The sequence below is a fragment of the Schistocerca americana genome, chromosome 3, assembly GCF_021461395.2.
Source record: "Schistocerca americana isolate TAMUIC-IGC-003095 chromosome 3, iqSchAmer2.1, whole genome shotgun sequence".
Classification (NCBI taxonomy): domain Eukaryota; kingdom Metazoa; phylum Arthropoda; class Insecta; order Orthoptera; family Acrididae; genus Schistocerca; species Schistocerca americana.
In genome coordinates, this window is record NC_060121.1 from 443,914,548 (window position 1) to 443,935,434 (window position 20,887).

General features: G+C 42.3%; 1 protein-coding gene across 1 annotated transcript in view; it reads left to right on the top strand.

Annotated features, from left to right (window-relative positions):
* Positions 1 to 20,887, top strand: part of LOC124606783 (metabotropic glutamate receptor 4-like) — a gene marked incomplete at its 3' end in the record, with an annotated part of 1,427,722 nt that overhangs the window by 724,854 nt on the left and 681,981 nt on the right. The gene's annotated exons all lie outside the window — the stretch shown is intronic.

Below are 20,887 nucleotides of genomic sequence, written 5' to 3' on the forward strand. Positions count from 1 at the left end.
GGGATGTTTCCAGAATGAGATTTTCACTCTGCAGCGGAGTGTGCGCTGATATGAAACTTCCTGGCAGATTAAAACTGTGTGCCCGACCGAGACTCGAACTCGGGACCTTTGCCTTTTGCGGGTAAGTGCTCTACCAACTGAGCTACCGAAGCATGACTCACGGCCGGTACTCACAGCCTTACTTCTGCCAGTATCTCGTCTCCTACCTTCCAAACTTTACAGAAGCTCTCCTGCGAACCTTGCAGAACTAGCACTCCTGAAAGAAAGGATATAGCGGAGACATGGCTTAGCCACAGCCTGGGGGATGTTTCCAGAATGAGATTTTCACTCTGCAGCGGAGTGTGCGCTGATTTGAAACTTCCTGGCAGATTAAAACTGTGTGCCCGACCGAGACTCGAACTCGGGACCTTTGCCTTTCGCGGGCAAGTGCTCTACCAACTGAGCTACCGAAGCACGACTCACGGCCGGTACTCACAGCCTTTTTTCTGCCAGTATCTCGTCTCCTACCTTCCAAACTTTACAGAAGCTCTCCTGCGAACCTTGCAGAACTAGCACTCCTGAAAGAAAGGATATAGTGGAGTCATACCTTAGCCACAGCCTGGGGGATGTTTCCAGAATGAGATTTTCACTCTGCAGCGGAGTGTGCGCTAATATGAAACTTCCTGGCAGATTAAAACTGTGTGCCCGACCGAGACTCGAACTCGGGACCTTTGCCTTTCGCGGGCAAGTGCTCTACCAACTGAACTACCGAAGCACGACTCACGGCCGGTACTCACAGCCTTACTTCTGCCAGTATCTCGTCTCCTACCTTCCAAACTTTACAGAAGCTCTCCTGCGAACCTTGCAGAACTAGCACTCCTGAAACAAAGGATATAGCGGAGACATGGCTTAGCCACAGCCTGGGGGATGTTTCCAGAATGAGATTTTCACTCTGCAGCGGAGTGTGCGCTGATATGAAACTTCCTGGCAGATTAAAACTGTGTGCCCGACCGAGACTCGAACTCGGGACCTTTGCCTTTTGCGGGTAAGTGCTCTACCAACTGAGCTACCGAAGCATGACTCACGGCCGGTACTCACAGCCTTACTTCTGCTAGTATCTCGTCTCTTACCTTCCCAACTTTACAGAAGCTCTCCTGCGAACCTTGCAGAACTAGCAAGTACCGGCCGTGAGTCGTGCTTCGGTAGCTCAGTTGGTAGAGCACTTGCCCGCGAAAGGCAAAGGTCCCGAGTTCGAGTCTCGGTCGGGCACACAGTTTTAATCTGCCAGGAAGTTTCATCAATCCTGATGTTAAGTTTCTCGCTGTTCTCATTTCTACTACTTCTCATTACCTTCGTCTTTCTCCGATTTACTCTCTAACCATACTGTGTACTCATTAGACTGTTCTTTCCCTTCAGCAGATATTTAATTCTTCTTCACTTTCACTCAGGATAGCAACGTCATCAGCGAATCGTATCATTGATATCCGTTCACCTTATGTTTTAATTCCACTCCTGAACCTTTCTTTTATTTCCATCATTGCTTCCTCGATGTACAGATTGAAGAGTAGGGGGCGAAAGGCTACAGCCTCGTCTTACACCCTTCTTAACACGAGCACTGCGTTCTTGATCGTCCACTCTTATTATTCCCTCTTGGTTGTTGTACATATTGTATATGACCCGTCTCTCCCTATAGCTCACCCCTACTTTTTTCAGAATCTCGAACAGCTTGCACCATTTTATATTGTCGAACGCTTTTTCCAGGTCGACAAATCCTATGAAAGTGTCTTGATTTTTCTTTAGCCTTCCTTCCATTATTAGCCGTAACGTCAGAATTGCCTCTCTCGTCCCTTTACTTTTCCTAAAGCCAAACTGATCGTCACCTAGCGCATTCTCAATTTTCTTTTCCATTCTTCTGTATATTATTCTTGTAAGCAGCTTCGATGCATGAGCTGTTAAGCTGATTGTGCGATGATTCTCGCACATGTCAGCTCTTGCCGTCTTCGGAATTGCGTCGATGATGCTTTTCCGAAAGTCAGATGGTATATCGCCAGACTCATATATTCTACACACCAACGTGAATAGTCGTTTTCTTGCCACTTCCCCCAATGATTTTAGAAATTCTGATGGGATGTTATCTATCCCTTCTGCCTTATTTGACCGTAAGTCCTCCAAAGCTCTTTTAAATTCCGATTCTAATACTGGATCCCCTATCTCTTCAAAATAGACTCGTGTTTCTTCTTCTATCACGTCAGACAAATCTTCACCCTCATAGAGGCTCTCAATGTATTCTTTACACCTATCTGCTCTCTCCTCTGCATTTAACAGTGGAATTCCCGTTGCACTCTTAATGTTACCACCGTTGCTCTTAATGTCACCAAAGGTTGTTTTAACTTTCCTGTATGCTGAGTCTGTCCTTCCGACAATCATATCTTTTTCGATGTCTTCACATTTCTCCTACAGCCATTTCGTCTTAGCTTCCCTGCACTTCCTATTTATTTCATTCCTCAGCGACTTGTATTTCTGTATTCCTGATTTTCCCGGAACATGTTTGTACTTCCTCCTTTTATCAATCAACTGATTTCTTCTGTTACCCATGGTTTCTTCGCAGCTACCTTCTTTTTACCTATGTTTTCCTTCCCAACTTCTGTGATGGCGCTTTTTAGAGATGTCCATTCCTCTTCAACTGTTCTGCCTACTGCGCTATTCCTTATTGCTGTATCTACAGCGTTAGAGAACTTCAAACGTATCTCGTCATTCCTTAGTACTTCCGTATCCCACTTCTTTGCGTATTGATTCTTCCTGACTAATGTCTTGAACTTCAGCCTACTCTTCATCACTACTATATTGTGATCTGAGTCTATATCTGCTCCTGGGTACGCCTTACAATCCAGTATCTGATTTCGGAATCTCTGTCTGACCATGATGTAATCTAATTGAAATCTTCCCGTATCTCCCGGCCTTTTCCAAGTATACCTCCTCCTCTTGTGATTCTTGAGCAGGGTATTCGCTATTACTAGCTGAAACTTGTTACAGAACTCAATTAGTCTTTCTCCTCTTTCATTCCTTGTCCCAAGCCCATATTCTCCTGTAACTTTTTCTTCTACTCCCTCTCCTACCACTGCATTCCAGTCGCCCATGACTATTAGATTTTCGTCTCCCTTTACATACTGCGTTACCCTTTCAATATCCTCATACACTTTCCCTATCTGTTCATCTTCAGCTTGCGACGTCGGCATGTATACCTGAACTATCGTTGTCGGTGTTGGTCTGCTGTCGATTCTGATTAGAACAACCCAGTCACTGAGCTGTTCACAGTAACACACCCTCTGCCCTACCTTCCTATTCATAACGAATCCTACACCTGTTAGAATACGGCAGCAAAATATGCGAAAAAATATCTCTAAGCACTATGGGACTTAACATCTGAGGCCATCAGTCCCCTAGATTTTGAACTACTTAAACCTAACTAACCTAAGGACATCACAAGCATCCATGCCCGAGGCAAGATTCGAACCTGCGACCGTAGCAGCAGCGCGGTTCCGGACTGAAGCCTAGAAGCGTTTGGCCATAGCGGCCGGCAAATGTGCCAAAACCTGGACAAATTCTTCTTTAATTGGTGCTGTAGAAACTGAACGACAGAAGCGTCTCTGTTCTGAAAATTATTCTACTCAAACAGCCAGGTAGCGAAGTAAAAGCAATGCTGTTTTCATCGGTTTTCTTTCTTTGTACTGTGTTTGTAGCAAGGTCTTCAGAGATGAATAACTCTCGCCTAATAATTATAGATAAAAGTAGTGCACATGTCCACCAATGTTGTGATTTTGTACGACAAGCCTTCAGACATTATGCACCATTTTACTACTGCAACAATTGCTGATACATTCCGAAAGACCGTGAGGATAAGCTGAAGATTATTGGATATGGCTTACAGCCTGCACGCAATCTTTCTTGAGTACATCCAGATGTTTGAAAGAATGTTCAGTCGTAACATTGCAATTTGAGTCTTTCCAATGTCATTTTCTACCCAGCGATGCTGCCTAGAGGACAGCATGTCATAGACTAGGCTAGGACTTTACTGAGATTTCAGTTGTAACGATGTAGACTGCAGCGTCAAACACCAGCGCTTAGTGAGACTCCTATAATTATGTAGTGTCTCACTCATCAGTTGTGTGACTCGAGGTAAACGGAACATCACTTTCCTTACAGGAATGTTGAGCGGCTTTACTCCAAAATATTCTTAATTTTTAAAAGGAAGATTATGATTAAACACCCCGTCATCGACGAGGCTATTGAAGGCATAACACTGCCTCCCATTTTCAGAGGAGCGATAGCAGAATTTGTCTTACCCTTAACATTATGAAAACAGCAACAATCGTGAATCTGGAATGGCAGACGGGATATGAACGTGCGTCTCCCTGCGAGTACGCTGTGCTCAGGGAAACATTTGATTATAAGATCTATAAGATCACCAATGGTACAAGGACGTCCCATTACGTCCAATGCTGGGGTGCTTGCCACTATCGGAGAGCCCTGGCAGCAGTGACAATATGTATGGGAAAAATGAATTGGAAGTTTGTGTTCGGGAGGGCATTCAGAGTAGGTAGTTCGTGCAGCAATGTTGAGTGTTGTACTTCAGTGGTGTAATGGTTAGCATTTCTGCCTAGCAAGCAAGAAGACCCGGATTCGAGTCCTAGCTGCAGCACAATTTTTAATTCATTTCGTATGCTTCGATCATTATCAATGGTGTATTGTTCACATTTACGTTCCCAGGAACTTCCTTGACTCTATAGTGGTTCTTGGTCTCACGGCTGTCCCAAAGGCACAATAAGCAGCAATGTTTCGTGAATACAGCTTGTAAACCTGTAAGGAGTGCAACAACAATTAAATCACCGCAAAGTTTCCATCTGTGATCCTTAAATTTGCCTTTAGCAACAAAGCCATGGTTTCATAAAGTGTGGAACCGCGCGACCGCTATGGTCGCAGGTTCGAATCCTGCCTCGGGCATGGATGTGTGTGATGTCCTTAGGTTAGTTAGGTTTAAGTAGTTCTAAGTTCTAGGGGACTGATTACCTCAGTAGTTAAGTCCCATAGTGCGCAGAGCCATTTTGAACCAGGGTTTTATAAGTTTCTTTCATGTGTACTGCGTAAGTCAAAGGCACCGATGGAAATGCATTGCCATTACGCAATAGTACTGCTTTAAAGCTGGTTTTACTGGAGTCTATAAATAGTCGCCACTCTTGTGGATTGTGTTGTACACCTAGCTGCATCATCAGACCATTGACATCTCTACATGCACGCACTGAATTCTGTATATCGAAATATTGAACGAAGGTAGCACCTCTTGATCTGAAAAAGGAAATTTTTATTCCTGGAGCTGAAAGGTTCCGCTGTTGCAATCTTGACCCCAAGAGTTCAGCTTACTGTTTCGAAAGTTTTAGATCGCGAACCAAATCGTTCAGTCCCTTCCTATTAAAGATCTGAGGCGAAGTGTCATTATACTGAGTGTAGTACCCTTCTATATGGTCAATACTTTCTGATTCACTTGACGTGGTGTCTGGTTCCGTGGCTTTCAAGTTACGGACAGGAACAGGGAACCCCTCTTCATGGGGCACAAGCAAATGCACTGAAGATAAATTTGGATACTTTATTTTGTGTCTAGTTCTGCTCGAATATCACGAAATATTTGTAAGACAGAAGTAACAGTCTGAATAATGGTCATTAGGTACACACCACACCATCGGAACAGCGAATTCCAGGGCAAGGCGTTTTCCTTTCAACTACTGAGTTAAGGTTGTAGTATAGGTTATGCAGGCAATATGAGGTGCAAAATTTTTATTTTTATCACCAACAGGACAATCAAAATACAATTTATATGGCTTTTTAACCAAATCAGTTATTGGTTTACTTTGTGCTTTTGGAGTGAATTTCCCACACACATAACAAAAGTTGTCGGGGTGGTTTCGACAGCAAGTTGCCATTTTTCTTAGTGTAAGTTTTAAACACAAAAAGTTTGCACTATCTTTCACAGGAAACACTGACTGAGGATATCTTTCACACCACTGGATTACTACACCTAGCATTTACTGACCATTTGTAGATCTTCTAGCTCTCCTGTGCAAATCAAAAACAAACAATTAAACATCAAAACAGAAGAACAGTAAAAAGCGAAATACTGAACACCAAAAACAAAAAAAACTTTAAAAACTCAAAACTGGTAAGTGCTAGAACATTTTGAAAGGTATATCGGATTCTACATATCAAATTACATGCTAGTTGATGTATCATATCCCAGATGCTAAATGGTTCCGTGCGGTTAAAGGTGCTGCAGTCTGGAACCGCAAGACCGCTACGGTCGCAGGTTCGAATCCTGCCTCGGGCATGGATGTTTGTGATGTCCTTAGGTTAGTTAGGTTTAACTAGTTCTGAGTTCTAGGGGACTAATGACCTCAGCAGTTGAGTCCCATAGTGCTCAGAGCCCCCCCCCCCCCCTAAATGGTTGTTGAGTAGTGGAATTTAACCATGTTCAGAATTAAAAATAAATACCGGAGGACTTACTCAGTCGAAACCGATCATAAAAGCAAAATAAAAACGTGACCTATATTGTCTTTTTTTCTTGTGGACATCGAAGTAATTTGCTAGATTCGCTACTACAAAGCACCTCTTTAATTATTACGTCACTTTCATCTCGTACCTCTATACCGCAATCACGTCCGCCTGCTTAACAGAATTGTTATCGTGTCTGTTTATCGTGCAGCGGGCTCGGGTTCGATTCCCGGACGGGTTGGAGATTTTCTCTGCTCGTGGACTGGGTGTTGTGTTGTTCTCATCACCATATCGTCTTCACCGACACTCAAGTCGCCAATGTGGCGTCACCGGCAATATGACATGCACCTCGGCAGCCGAACTTCCCCGCATGGGGCCTCCCGGCCATCATTTCCCCACCATCATTTCATTTTACCGCAATCACGAGCAGGAAAATAACCAGCAGTAACGGGACACGAGAGGGCTGCGGTGCGCAACAGAAGGGTGGGCCTGTTGCCACAGCGCGTCTGTTATTTTAATTCGATTGTGACAAATAATCGTCCATGGAGAAAGTGTCAGATTTATAAATACAAAATTGTCGCGTCTTTTGATAATCAAAAGTATTCTATCTATATGCACAAGCCATGTGTCCAAGTGAATTGTTACTTTGTTACACAAACACATTGCGAATGTTCTCGCATAAGCCACCCCTCTGTTAATAGCAGCATAGCACTCACTTGTTTCTGGACAAAACAAGTTAATTACTCACCGGAAATACGTTATTCGTAATTCTTTTAGATGTTCGCAGTTGCAAATAACTACGTAAAACGCAGCGGCACGTTTGCTTCAATATGGGCGTTATTAACCAAGAGTGTTGGAAAATGTTCCATTGCTACTGCTCCTGTTGTACTGCATCGAACTGGAGCAATGAGCTATAAACAAGGTGAATTAATTTCTTAGTTGAGGTATTACGCCTAAAATCTCTCTGTCAAAGAATAAAAGTTATCTGTTTATCATGCAGATGCACGAGAGGATTTCAGTTCTATCGTTCATCCGACTCATAAAGGGCTTGCAGCTTACTTTTCTCCGGCAATTGCTCCGCATAACTGATGTCGTTTACTCACATGTTTATTTTTGCCATGAACGACCGGATTTGAGCGAAAATAATCATTTTCCTAATCGTGTGGTAGCGTCAAAAGTATGCGAAAAGTGCCGAATTGCACAGTGTTTATAGTAGCCATTTTAATGATTTGCAGTAGTGGTTGTTATATTTTAACAGTAATAATTGGTAGCATACTGTCTTCTGTTCTCCACACAACAAAGCGTTTCCAGAGACGATGTTCGCATCATCAGGTTGTAAAACTCAGTTCATGAGGTTAAAACACTGAAAAGTCTACAAACACAACTGCGGCGTTCGTAATATGCAATAGAATTAAAAACATATTGGACATTGAGTCCTCGTCTTACACTAAAATGTAGACACCTTTCCGTAGTCATCCCATACCCCAATGTACCTCGGATCAGTCCAGGTCCTCCTGATCAACTGTAGGCCCCAAGAGTGTCAGTTTGATGCTACTCCAGCTGTACAGGAGTCGCTGTTGAGCTGACAGGTCCGAGATTTTATGCAGTGTTACACAGCATTACACAGCAGAACCTCAGACATGTCAGCTCAAAGCAGCCCCCGAACACCTGGAGAAGCGTCACTTGACGCTTTGTAGCTCACAGCTGGTGAAGGAGGTGGCTTGAGGCGAGATACGGTTTGAGACGGACGACTTCTGACAGAAGTCGGCGATGTCAGTGTAAGGGGAGGACCTATTGTCTGTTGTATTTTATTTTATGAACGTCGCGTATGTAATGATAGATCTTCCAATATTTTAAACTCATGAACTGAGTTTGACAACATGATGATAAGAGCACTGTCTATCAAAACGCGTCCTTCAGTTGTCTACAGGACACAAAATGTTGGAATGCTATCAGTTAATATACTATTAAGCACTGTTGTGTTCAAACTTGTCTTCGGGTTGATGACAACTTCACTCTTATGGAATTAAGGCTCGTGCACCACATAGCCAGTTCATATTGTCGTCGTATCAGTCTTTTGTCAGAAACTTTCCGTACTGCTAGTAATTCGTTCAATATTTTTTTCGTCGTTGTCGTTACAGATATAACACATACATCCTAAGCAAATGTGTAGTGTACTGTATTCATGAAAATAATACAAACTTTCAACCAGATGAAGACACGCGAATGGATCAATCTGAGATAACCGTTCCGGAATACACAAGGATTACAAACCATTATGAGATAATTCTTAAGGGTATTTTTGTTCTGTCGTTGCACCTACAAAATTGCGTATTTTTTCATCAGGCGCGTTTCACTTTATTGAGGTAAAGTATCATCACTGGTCTGTAATTGAGTTATTTACATTTGGATTTGCTTTTTAGATCGAAAAACATTTCGTTAAGAATAGGTTGATTTGTACCGATGATTTTTCGGCTAATTTCTGGCTTAGATCAGCAAATGCCGTCTGCTACCACATCGATGTTTTTCTGTTTTTGACACTGATAATTTTTGTCTAATTTATAGATGTATTACACCATTATGCATTTCTCACGCCAAAATTTTATGCACATGCTGTATTTTGTATCTTTTTGTACTTCAAGGATGAGTTGTTGTTTGTGTTTTGTAGCGTTGCCAACATAACCTTTCCGCAACTTTGTTTTTGACCTACAGCATTTTTTTTAATTAGATTTTTGCATGTATGTAATTTTGTGTAATTCTAATTAATTATGTTTCTGTGTATTTGTGTATCAAAATTTAAGCAACTCAATTACAGACCACTGACGATGCTTTAGCTCAATAAAGCGAACGAATCTGATGAAAAAATCACGCATTTTTGTAGTATCAACGACAGACTAAAAATACCCTCGAGAATTTTAAAGAACTACGGGCACTACGACCACACAAATTAAGAATTTATGGGCACACAAATGAAGAATATTATGAGATAGTTTCTAATTGATTTTCTGGCACACCTGCACTACTTCACGCCAAGCTGGGAAGTCAGAGGGGCCAAATTGTTAAACATTTTTAGAAGAAAAGCGTTAGTTACTCAACTTAAGACGACTATCTGAAAAGTTATTTGTATTGTATTTTTTATATCAGTTCGTTTGTTGTATTTCTATTTTAGATTTCTGAAGATCGAAATAATTCCGAAACGCATCATGCACACTTTGTGGCCAATAAAGCCATTCTTCATTTGCTGTATGATTTTTTATGCGTTCTAGCCATTTTAACTACTGTTCCGCGGATAATTATTAACATAAACCATTGGTACACTGACGACGTTAAAAATCCAAGTAGACTCACTTTTGTAAGACTCTTATTAAACTGTACAACTTGCACAAGATGCTACGTTATCAAGAGTTGTTCAAACATGTGTCCTCTACCTTCCATGCGAACAACACACTGTAGCAAGAAATTTTGTTATATCTGTTAGAATAACGTTAACACCGATAATATGTCAGTCATCATTTTCACTGGTTTATAAGCTGAAGAGCCAAAGATACTGTTATACCTGCCTAATATCGTGTAGGGGCCCTGCCAGCACGCACATGTGCCGCAACACGACATGGCATGGACGTGAAGTAGTGCTGGAGGGAATTTACACCATGAATCCTGCAGGGCTGTTAATCAATCCGTAATAGCAAGGCATCCCAGATACGCTCAATAATGTTCATGTCTGGGGAGTCTGGTGGCCAGTGGAAGTGCTAAAACTCAGAAGAGTGTTCCTAGAGCCACTCTGTAGCAATTCTGGACGTGTGGGGTCTCGAATTGTCCTCCTGGAACTGTCCGAGTCTATCGGAATGAACAAGAGTGAATGCAGATGATCAGACAGACCTGTCAGGATCGTACCTAGATGTATCGGGGGTCCAATATCACTCCAACTGTACACGCCGCACACCATTACAAAGCCTCCAGCTGTTTAAACAGTCCCCTGCTGACATGCAGGGCCCATGGAATCATGAGGTTTACCATTTGAAACGAGACTCTTCCGTCGTGGAGCCATCAGTGGTACACGAGTGGGCCTTCGGCTCCGAAAGTTCATATCGATGAGTGGTTGGCACGGTGACACTTGTTGATGGCCCAGCAGTAAAATCTCAGCAGTCTGCGGAACGTTGCACTTCTGTCACGTTGAACGATTCCCTTCGGTCGTCGTTGGTGCCGTTCATGCAGGATATTTTTCCAGCAGCTGCGACGTCGGAGATCTGATATTTTACCAGATTCCTGAAAGTCACGGTACACTCGTGAAAGCCGGCCGACGTGGCCGAGCGGTTGTAGGCGCTACAGTCTGGAACCGCGTGACCGCTACGGTCGCAGGTTCGAATCCTGCCTCGGACATGGATGTGTGTTATGTCCTTAGGTTAGCTAGGTTTAGAAGTTAAGTCCCGTAGTTCTCAGAGCCATTTGAACCATTTGAACCACTCGTGAAAAGGTCGTACGGGAAAATCCCCACTTCATCGCTACCTCGGAGATGTGTCCCATCGCTCGTGCAATGATTTTTTATAATACCACGTTCAAAGTCACTTAAATCTAGATAACCTACCACTGTATAAGCAGTGACAGATCTAAAAACTGCGATAGTCACGTGTTGTTTTATACAGGCGTTGCCGACCGCAGCGCTATGTTCTGCGTGATTACATACCTCTGTATCTAAATACGCATGCCTATACCAGTTTCTTTGGTGATTCAGTGTACATTATGCATACCTATGTGATATGTATATTACACCTCTACTTCTATTTATTTCTGGTTTTGTATCAAATATGAACCATTTATGTGCACTTAAAGTTGTTGTTGTTGTTGTGGTCTTCAGTCCTGAGACTGGTTTGACGCAGCTCTCCATATTACTCTATCCTGTGCAAGCTTCTTCATCTCCCAGTACCTACTGCAACCTACATCCATCTGAATCTGCTTAGTGTATACATCTGTTGGTATCCCTCTACGATTTTTACCCTCCACACTGCCCTCCAATGCTAAATTTGTGATCCCCTGATGCCTCAGCACATGTCCTACCAACCGGTCCCTTCTTCTTGTCAAGTTGTGCCACAAACTCCTCTTCTCCCTAATTCTATTCAATACCTCCTCACTATCTAATCTTCAGCATTCTTCTGTAGCACCACATTTCGAAAGCTTCTATTCTCTACTTGTCCAAACTATTTATCGTCCATGTTTCACTTCCATACATGGCTACACTCCATACAAATACTTTCAGAAACGACTTCCTGACACTTAAATCTATACTCGATGTTAACAAATTTCTCTTCTTCAGAAACGCTTTCCTTGCCATTGCCAGTCTACATTTTATATCCTCTCTACTTAAACCATCATCAGTTATTTTGCTTCCCAAATAGCAAAACTCCTTTACTACTTTAAGTGTCTCATTTCCTAATCTAATACCCTCAGCATCACCAGACTTAATTCGACTACATTCCATTATCCTCGCTTTGCTTTTGTTGATGTTCATCTTATATCCTCCCTTCAAGACACCATCCATTCCGTTCATCTGCTCTTCCAAGTCCTTTGCTGTCTCTGACAGAATTACAATGTCATCGGCGAACCTCAACGTTTTTATTTCTTCTCCATGGATTTTAATACCTACACCAAATTTTTCTTTTGTTTCCTTTACTGCTTGCTCAATATACAGATTGAATAACATCGAGGAGAGGCTACAACCCTGTCTCACTCCCTTCCCAACCACTGCTTCCCTTTCGTGCCTCTCGACTCTTATAACTGCCATCTGGTTTCTGTACAAATTGTCAATAGCCTTTCGCTCCCTGTGTTTTACCCCTGACACCTTTAGAATTTGTAAGACAGTATTCCAGTCAACATTGTCAAAAGCTTTCTCTAAGTCTACAAATGCTAGAAACGTAGGTTTGCCTTTCCGTAATCTTTCTTCTAAGATAAGTCGTAAGGTCAGTATTGCCTCACGTGTTCCAACATTTCTACGGAACCCAAACTGAACATCCCCGAGGTCGGCTTCTATCAGTTTTTCCACTCGTCTGTCTGTAAGGAATACACGTTAGTACTTTGCAGCTGTGACTTATTAAACCGATAGTTCGGTAATTTTCACATCTGTCAACACCTGCTTTCTTTGGGATTCGAATTATTATATTCTTCTTGAAGTCTTAGGTTATTTCGCCTGTCTGATACATCTTGCTCACCAGATGGCAGAGTTTTGTCAGGACTGGCTCTCCCAAGGCCGTCAGTAGTTCTAATGGAATGTCGGCTACTCCCGCGGCCTTGTTTCGACTCAGGTCTTTCAGTGCTCTGTCAAACTCTTCACGCAGTATCATACCTCCCATTTCATCTTCATCTACCTCCTCTTCCATTTCTATAATATTATCCTCAAGTACATCGCCCTTGTATAGACCCTCTATATACTCCTTCCACCTTTCTGCTTTCCCTTCTTTGCTTAGAACTTGGTTTCCATCTGAGCTCTTGATATTCATACAAGTGGCTCTCTTTTCTCCAAAGGTCTCTTTAATTTTCCTGTAGGCAGTCTCTATCTTGCCCCCATTGAGATAAGCCTCTACATCCTTACATTTGTCCTCTAGGCATCCCTGCTGCGCCATTTTGCACTTCCTGTCGATCTCACTTTTGGGACGTTTGTATTCCTTTTTGCCTGTTTCATTTATTGCATTTTTATATTTTGTCCTTTCATCAATTAAATTCAATATTTCTTCTGTTTCCCAAGGATTTCTACTCGTCCTCGTCTTTTTACCTACTTGATACTCTGCTGCCTTCACTACTTCATCCCTCAGAGCTACCCATTGTTTTTCTACTGTATTTCTTGCCCCCACTCCTGTCAATTGTTCCCTTATGCTGTCCCTGAAACTCTGTACAACCTCTGGTTTAGTTAGTTTATCCAGGTCCCATCTCCTTAAATTCCCACCTTTTTGCATTTTCTTTAGTTTTGTCGACACCGACGTATTGATTCGCATCCACCTCCAGGTAATGTGTTCTTTTCTGTAGTATTGTAAGTCACAGGGGCCAGGATTTACTATCTGTTCTTTTATCAGTATAGTGGAATTTACATATGCATATAAACTGCTATTGACCCAAGTCATGCTACTTGTGAAAGATTCTTTGCATAAAGCCTAAAAATTACCTCAGCTTGATAATTACAATGAGAAAACTGTCGCATTCTCTTAACGAAGACTGCATCAAATCGTATTATCTTGCAAAATCACTTAATGATTTATTCTAGTCATGTAGATCACAGATTTTGCCTGTTGCGTAATATTGTAATGCAATCAGATTTTAATGAGAAGTCAACCAATAATCTAAAAGTAGCTCTACTCTAGCAGTAAACAGAAACGATTTGCAATCTGCATTGTTTTGTACAATGATGTTTGTATGCCTTCGAGACAGATAATTGACTTTGAGTCCCAATGCCGAAATTAACTATTAGTAACAAGGTCATGGTCAAAATTTGGTAAAGTAAAACGTCACACTTGTATAATATTGTACCAGAGAGGTTGTTATAAGCCCTGGTATACGAATAATGTCAGAGTGGGAACTCATACCAGGAAATCATGTATGGTCACACAATGTATCACGAAGAAACATTTTTCAGATGATCCGACAGCAAAAAACGGGGTCAGCCAACAAACAGGACCACTCTTCCCTCGTCCTTCTCCTCCTCCTCCTCTTTCGTCCTCCTTCTCCTGCTAGCAAACTTTCAGTGACCGGCTGATACTGGTGTTCACGGGCAATAGGTGAATTGGGGCTTCATAAGTGTGTGAAGATCTAATGGGATATCTTCCAATATCACTGAGGTCTATCTCAGAGAAACAGTATTCACTGGTAGAGTTAGGCGGATATCAAGCAGAAATTGGCATATTAATCAATAACTGACTATCTCCTCTCACACGTTCACTGCGGATCTTTGTCAATGGATCTTCGCAAGTGTAGCGTGGAGGTAGTCATTGTATTACCTGTGAATGAACGAGGTGTGACAACTGTCCCTGTATTACTTTCCATACAATGCCGTGGACGACAGCAATTCCATGTGCAGCTGACCGAGCTACGACTCCTCATCCACAGTCTTTACAGTCCATCGCAGTCACCAGTCGTTGTACGACTGGAACCAGTTTCCCTGCTTCCCTGAACTGATGGAAGGCACACAGCGTACCTCAGACTTGGGTACCTGTCCCGTTATGTTTGCAAGCTGCTCTACATTCATCATTTCTTTCTATGTACGTTAAAATCATTCCCCCTAAGCCCATAACCATGTACAGAGTTATTTCACTCGAACTGATATACTGGATACTTCAACTTTTAAACATAGACTGCTGTTCCACAGAGGTTTACATCTAGAATGGCCATATCAGTTCACACATCACATTGATACATCACGCCATCTGCTGTGTATTAGTGGAGATTCCGGTCCTCACCCTCTCATCATGTACGCCTACAATGTTCGTGAAGATATACATAGTGAAATTAATTTATTACTTCGCATAAACAATAAATCGCACAATCGTAGCTTCCATAGTGATGGAAATTATCAGGAAGTCAGTTGCTAAGAATCGTGCTGGAAAATCAGTAAATTTATTCCATTCATTTAATTTCCGCATCTAATCAGATGCATTTATCGTGTTCAGGTTCAGATGTACTTTTTCCAAAATAAAATCAGTCGTCAGCTGCATTATTGGAATATTTTATTACAGTTAACTAATTTCGACAATTAATCTGTTATCTTCGAAAGCTCGGTGCCGGCTGATAACATCTAACAGGTAGTAAACTACCGAAAATGACAGATTAATATGTCGAAAACGGTTAAATGCAACAAAAAGTTTAAAAACTTCACCTGATGACTCATTTAATTTGGAAAAATACATACCACAGTTACTGAAAAAATGACAGCAAAGAACAAAGTTTACATGTATGAAGAGTGCGAAAAATAATACCAAGTGAATAGTCAAAATTGTTTTCTTCTGTGAAGAAATAAAAAAGTTAACTATTGCCAAACCTCTACGTGCTATTTGTTCTTATGGCTATCTAAATAAATAGCGTAAAGTGCGTTGGTCTACAAAAAAAGTATAACTAATTACCTGCCTTCTATTTTCTTGTGTTTGTTTAATATTTGCAGTACTGTAATACACTCTTATTTACCAAGAGGTAATAATTACTAAACTGCTGCTTACGTAGGCCTGTTTTACATGGTTTATGTTATAGTGTGGTAATTAAGCTTTAACACATCTAATTTAAAGTTCTTTTTACTCTATAGGTACCCTGTTCCTTTACCTCTCACACCCGGCCAGCACTGCACTTTCCTAGTCGGGAATCTGTGTAGTCCGTTGTCTTCTTCCACTGCTGACACTTCTCCTTTATCTTTTGGAACACTCTTGAAACATAGTGTTCACTGGATGTCTCCTACATGGTTCTGGGTCTGAATGAACCTGTCTGGTACCCTTCAGTCTTCGCTGATCTTGTACTGTAGAACAGACTCTTAGGTGAACGCTCGACATAGAGGTAATTTTTACAAGAAAATTATTGTTGTATCGTGTTTGTGTTTTTCACAGTTCATATGAAGCTGATTTTTGCTTTGGGTGGAAATGGTAGTAATTGGTAAATTCACTGTGGAGCGAATGAAAGAATTAGAAGATCCAAAAAGTCCACTACAAAATGTACAATTTTCAACTTAATAAATTAATTTTATTGCTCGTGTTTGCAGATAAATGCGTTATTTACTTGAGCTTTACTAGACCAGGAGGCAATTCCACAATAGTGATTACTGAAAATATACAAAATAAATTAGCAAACATGTCTTCAGTCCACTGCAAGGTGCCTGTGATCATATACATTCTCAAAGTAGATTTCCTGATTTCGTCAGTTAGTTACATATTGTATAGATTATTTGAACGGCTCTTTTATCGATATGATGTGGAACGAATCAGTTTACAGGATATGTATACGTAAGTTTTTCTGGTGCTGGAATGTCATCGAATAGAACTGTTTCATCTTTTTACTACGGAAATATTAGCACGATGGACAAACATGAAAATCTGGGTCACTACCCGCGGTTTTGCGGTGTATTCGTAGCTGTTTACTGCGCTTGTTGGTACAACAGCCATCGCGATATTCCTCGCTGTGTAGCACAAATTATGAAGTCGGTCGGGCGCTCCGCGACACTGATCACATACAGTCGAGATTTTGACTGCGATTTTCCTGTGGCAGATACTGCCGACGTGCGCTCCTGATCAGAGCTGGGCAATCATTTTTTTTTTTTTCCTCGGCGAAATTTTATATGGTGTGCCTCGTGGGACTGGCAGTCGTAAACTCTTTACGGCGGATACGTCATGGTTCGTTTTACGCAGTAGCAGTAAATAATTATATGACTCCGTAAAACTCTGTTGATTCTGAGCGACATAAGACGCAGCACGCGGGACTCCACGTAACAGTGCTGCACTACTCAAAGAAAAACACTGCGAAAGAGTTTTTTGTACCAGCTGAAATTCGAGACCGTTTTTGTAACCTGAAAAATCAATATTTAGAGAAAAACAGTATACACTTAGATTATGTCATGCTGCGCTAGACTAAATAGAGCTCCTTGTTTGCCATTCTTCTTACGTTAGTTTTGAGTACATAACTGTACTCATTTCCCACTTAGTTTCCCATTCAGATTTCATGTCCATGTTGCTAAAATTTATTAACGCTGCTTTTGCTTTTATAAGATAATAGGAAAGAACGGCATAACCTGTAGCTTGGTGTTACACTTTGTTTTAGTTGTTTCAGTATTTCAATAGAAACAGAGTATCAGGGTACACTGTAAAGGGGGAAAAAAGCAAATTATCTGACTAGAACGAAAATCGGTATATAGGATGTACACGTACAGACAAACAAGAGCTTCACAAACTGAGCAAGTTGGTCCACAGCTGCCCCTTATTGAAGAATGTTGTTGTTGTTGTTCAGGTCTTCGGTCCTAAGACTGGTTTGATGCAGCTCTCCATGCTACTCTACCCTGTGCAAGATTCTTTATCTCCCAGTACCTTCTGCAACCTACATCCTTCTGAATCTGCTTAGTATATTCATCTCTTGGTCTCCCTCTGCGATTATTACCCTCCACGCTACCCTCCAATACTAAATTGGTGATCTCTTGATGCCTTAGAACATGTCCTACCAACCGATCCCCTCTTCTAGTCAAGCTGTGCCACATAATCCTCTTCTCCCCAATTGTGTTCAATGCCTCCTCATTAGTTTTGTGGTCTACCCATCGAATCTTCAGAATTTTTCTGTAGCACCACATTTCGAAAGCTTCTGTTCTCTTCTTGTCCAAACTATTTATCGTCCATGTTTCACTTCCATACATGGCTATATTCCACAGAAATACTTTGAGAAACGACTTCCTGAGGCTTAAATCTATACTCGATGATAACAAATTTCTCTTCTTCAGAAACGCTTTCCTTGCCATTGCCAGTTTACGTTTTATATCCTCTCTACTTCGACCATCACCAGTTATTTTGCTCCCCAAATAACAAATAACAAAACGCCCTAAAACCGTCTTTTGTTTGTTTCGCGGCCGTTAGCCACTAGTGACTTGAATCAGCAGTTGTCTTGTGACAGCCAGAGTGAGAGCACCAGCAGCAGCGAGTACTGTTTGTATAAAGCGTTTATTTTGCATTTTGTTTACGACCTTCCACTAAGGAAGGGATTCTATTTGTGTTTATCTGCTCTGCATAGTAACTAACAGTTCTTGATAAAACTTTACGTAGTTTTCGTGTTAGATTTCTTAGTGTTTTCTTGATTGTTTAGAACAGAAAGCGCCCTAAAACCGTCTTTTGTTTGTTTCGCGGCCGTTAGCCACTAGTCACTTGAATCAGCAGTTGTCTTGTGACAGCCAGAGCGAGAGCACCAGCAGCAGCGAGTACTGTTTGTATAAAGCGTTTTTGTACTTATTTGCTGCGCTTAGCTTTTAAATAGTTTTTCTGGGAAAACCTAGCGTAGTTTTCGCGTCTCGTATTTCAGTGAGTGTTTCTTGATTATCAGAGTAGCTCATCAGAAGATTATCTTGGGAATTTGTCACCGTATAGAGTAGGGTAAACATAGTCATGTGTAGGGACTGTGGTTGTTGTGAGCGGACGCAAGGAGAATTGGCCACTCTTCGGGGGCAGGTGGAGGCTTTGTCTGTTAGGCTCATCGAGCTCGAGGCGCAGGCGTCGGCTCGTAGTGGCGTTGGGGCAACTGTGGTGAGACCTATGCCTACTTCGGTGGCCTTGGAATCACATGGAACCCCTGATGTCGCTGCGTCTTCCGGCAGTGAGCATCTTACCGGTCAGCCATCACTCCAGGGTGAATGGCGGACAGTGGTGGGCTCGCGCGTGCCTGGCCGAAAGGCGAAGGTGGGATCTGGCCGCGTGGCAGCTGCCTTACCCCTTTCCAACAGGTACGGGGTGCTTCCTAGTGGTGATGACATCGTTTCCGAGCCACCACAGGATGCCTCGCCTGTTGGGCCAGTGGCCGATTCTCCGGCAAGGTCCCGACAGTCACAGAGGGCGGGCCTATTAGTTATAGGGAGCTCCAACGTTAGGCGGGTTATGGAGCCCCTCAGGAAAATAGCGGGTAGGTCGGGGAAGAATGCCAGTGTGCACTCGGTGTGCTTGCCGGGGGGTCTCGTCCGTAATGTGGAGGAGGCCCTTCCGGCAGCTATTGAACGCACTGGGTGTGACCGGCTGCAGATAGTAGCACATGTCGGAACGAATGACGCCTGCCGCTTGGGTTCTGAGGCCATCCTTGGTTCCTTCCGGCGGCTGGCTGATTTGGTGAAGACAACCAGCATCGCACGCGGAGTGCAAGCTGAGCTTAATATCTGCAGCATAGTGCCCAGAGTCGATCGCGGTCCTCTGGTTTGGAGCCGTGTGGAGGGTCTAAACCAGAGGCTCAGACGACTCTGCGACTATAATGGTTGCAAATTCATCGACCTCCGTTATTGGGTGGAGAACTGTAGGGCCCCCCTAGACAGTTCAGGCGTGCACTACACACCGGAAGCAGCTACTAGGGTAGCAGAGTACGTGTGGCGTGCACACGGGGGTTTTTTAGGTTAGAGGGACCCCCCCTTGGGCGAAACGATAAAATACCTGACGGCTTACCAGAGAGGACATTATCATCGTTGATAAAGAACGTCCGTCCTCAGAGACCAAAAACAGGAAAAGTTAACGTAATATTGGTAAACTGCAGGAGTATCCAGGGCAAGGTTCCTGAATTAGTATATCTTATTGAAGGAAATAGTGCGCATATAGTATTAGGAACGGAAAGTTGGTTAAAACCGGAAGTGAACAGTAACGAAATCCTAGACACAGAATGGAATATATACCGCAAGGATAGGATAAACGCCAATGGTGGAGGAGTATTTATAGCAGTAAAGAATTCAATAATATCCAGTGAAGTTATTAGCGAATGCGAATGTGAAATAATCTGGGTTAAGTATCAAAGGTGGGTCAGATATGATAGTCGGAATCTTCTATAGACCACCTGCATCAGCAACCGTAGTAGTTGAGCGCCTCAGAGAGAACCTGCAGAACGTCGTGAAGAAGTTTCGTGATCATACTATTGTAACAGGGGGAGACTTCAATCTACCAGGTATAGAATGGGATAGTCACACAATCAGAACTGGAGCCAGGGACAGAGACTCTTGTGACATTATCCTGACTGCCTTGTCCGAGAATTACTTCGAGCAGATAGTTAGAGAACCAACTCGTGAAGCTAACGTTTTAGACCTCATAGCAACAAATAGACCGGAACTTTTCGACTCCGTGAATGTAGAAGAGGGTATCAGTGATCATAAGTCAGTGGTTGCATCAATGACTACAAGTGTAATAAGAAATGCCAAGAAAGGAAGGAAAATATATTTGCTTAACAAGAGTGATAGGGCACAAATCGCAGAATATCTGAGTGACCACCATCAAACGTTCATTTCTGAGGAAGAGGATGTGGAACAAAAATGGAAAAAATTCAGAAACATCGTCCAGTACGCCTTAGATAAGTTCGTACCGACTAAGGTCCAAAGCGAGGGCAAAGATCCACCGTGGTATAACAATCATGTACGAAAGGTACTACGGAAACAAAGAGAGCTTCATCATAGGTTTAAGAGTAGTCGAATCATAGCTGATAAGGAAAAGCTGAACGAAGCGAAAAAGAGCGTAAAGAGAGCAATGAGAGAAGCATTCAACGAATTCGAACATAAAACATTGGCAAACAATCTAAACAAGAACCCTAAAAAGTTTTGGTCATATGTAAAATCGGTAAGCGGATCTAAATCCCCTATTCAGTCACTCGTTGACCACGATGGCACCGAAACAGAGGACGACCGAAGAAAGGCAGAAAT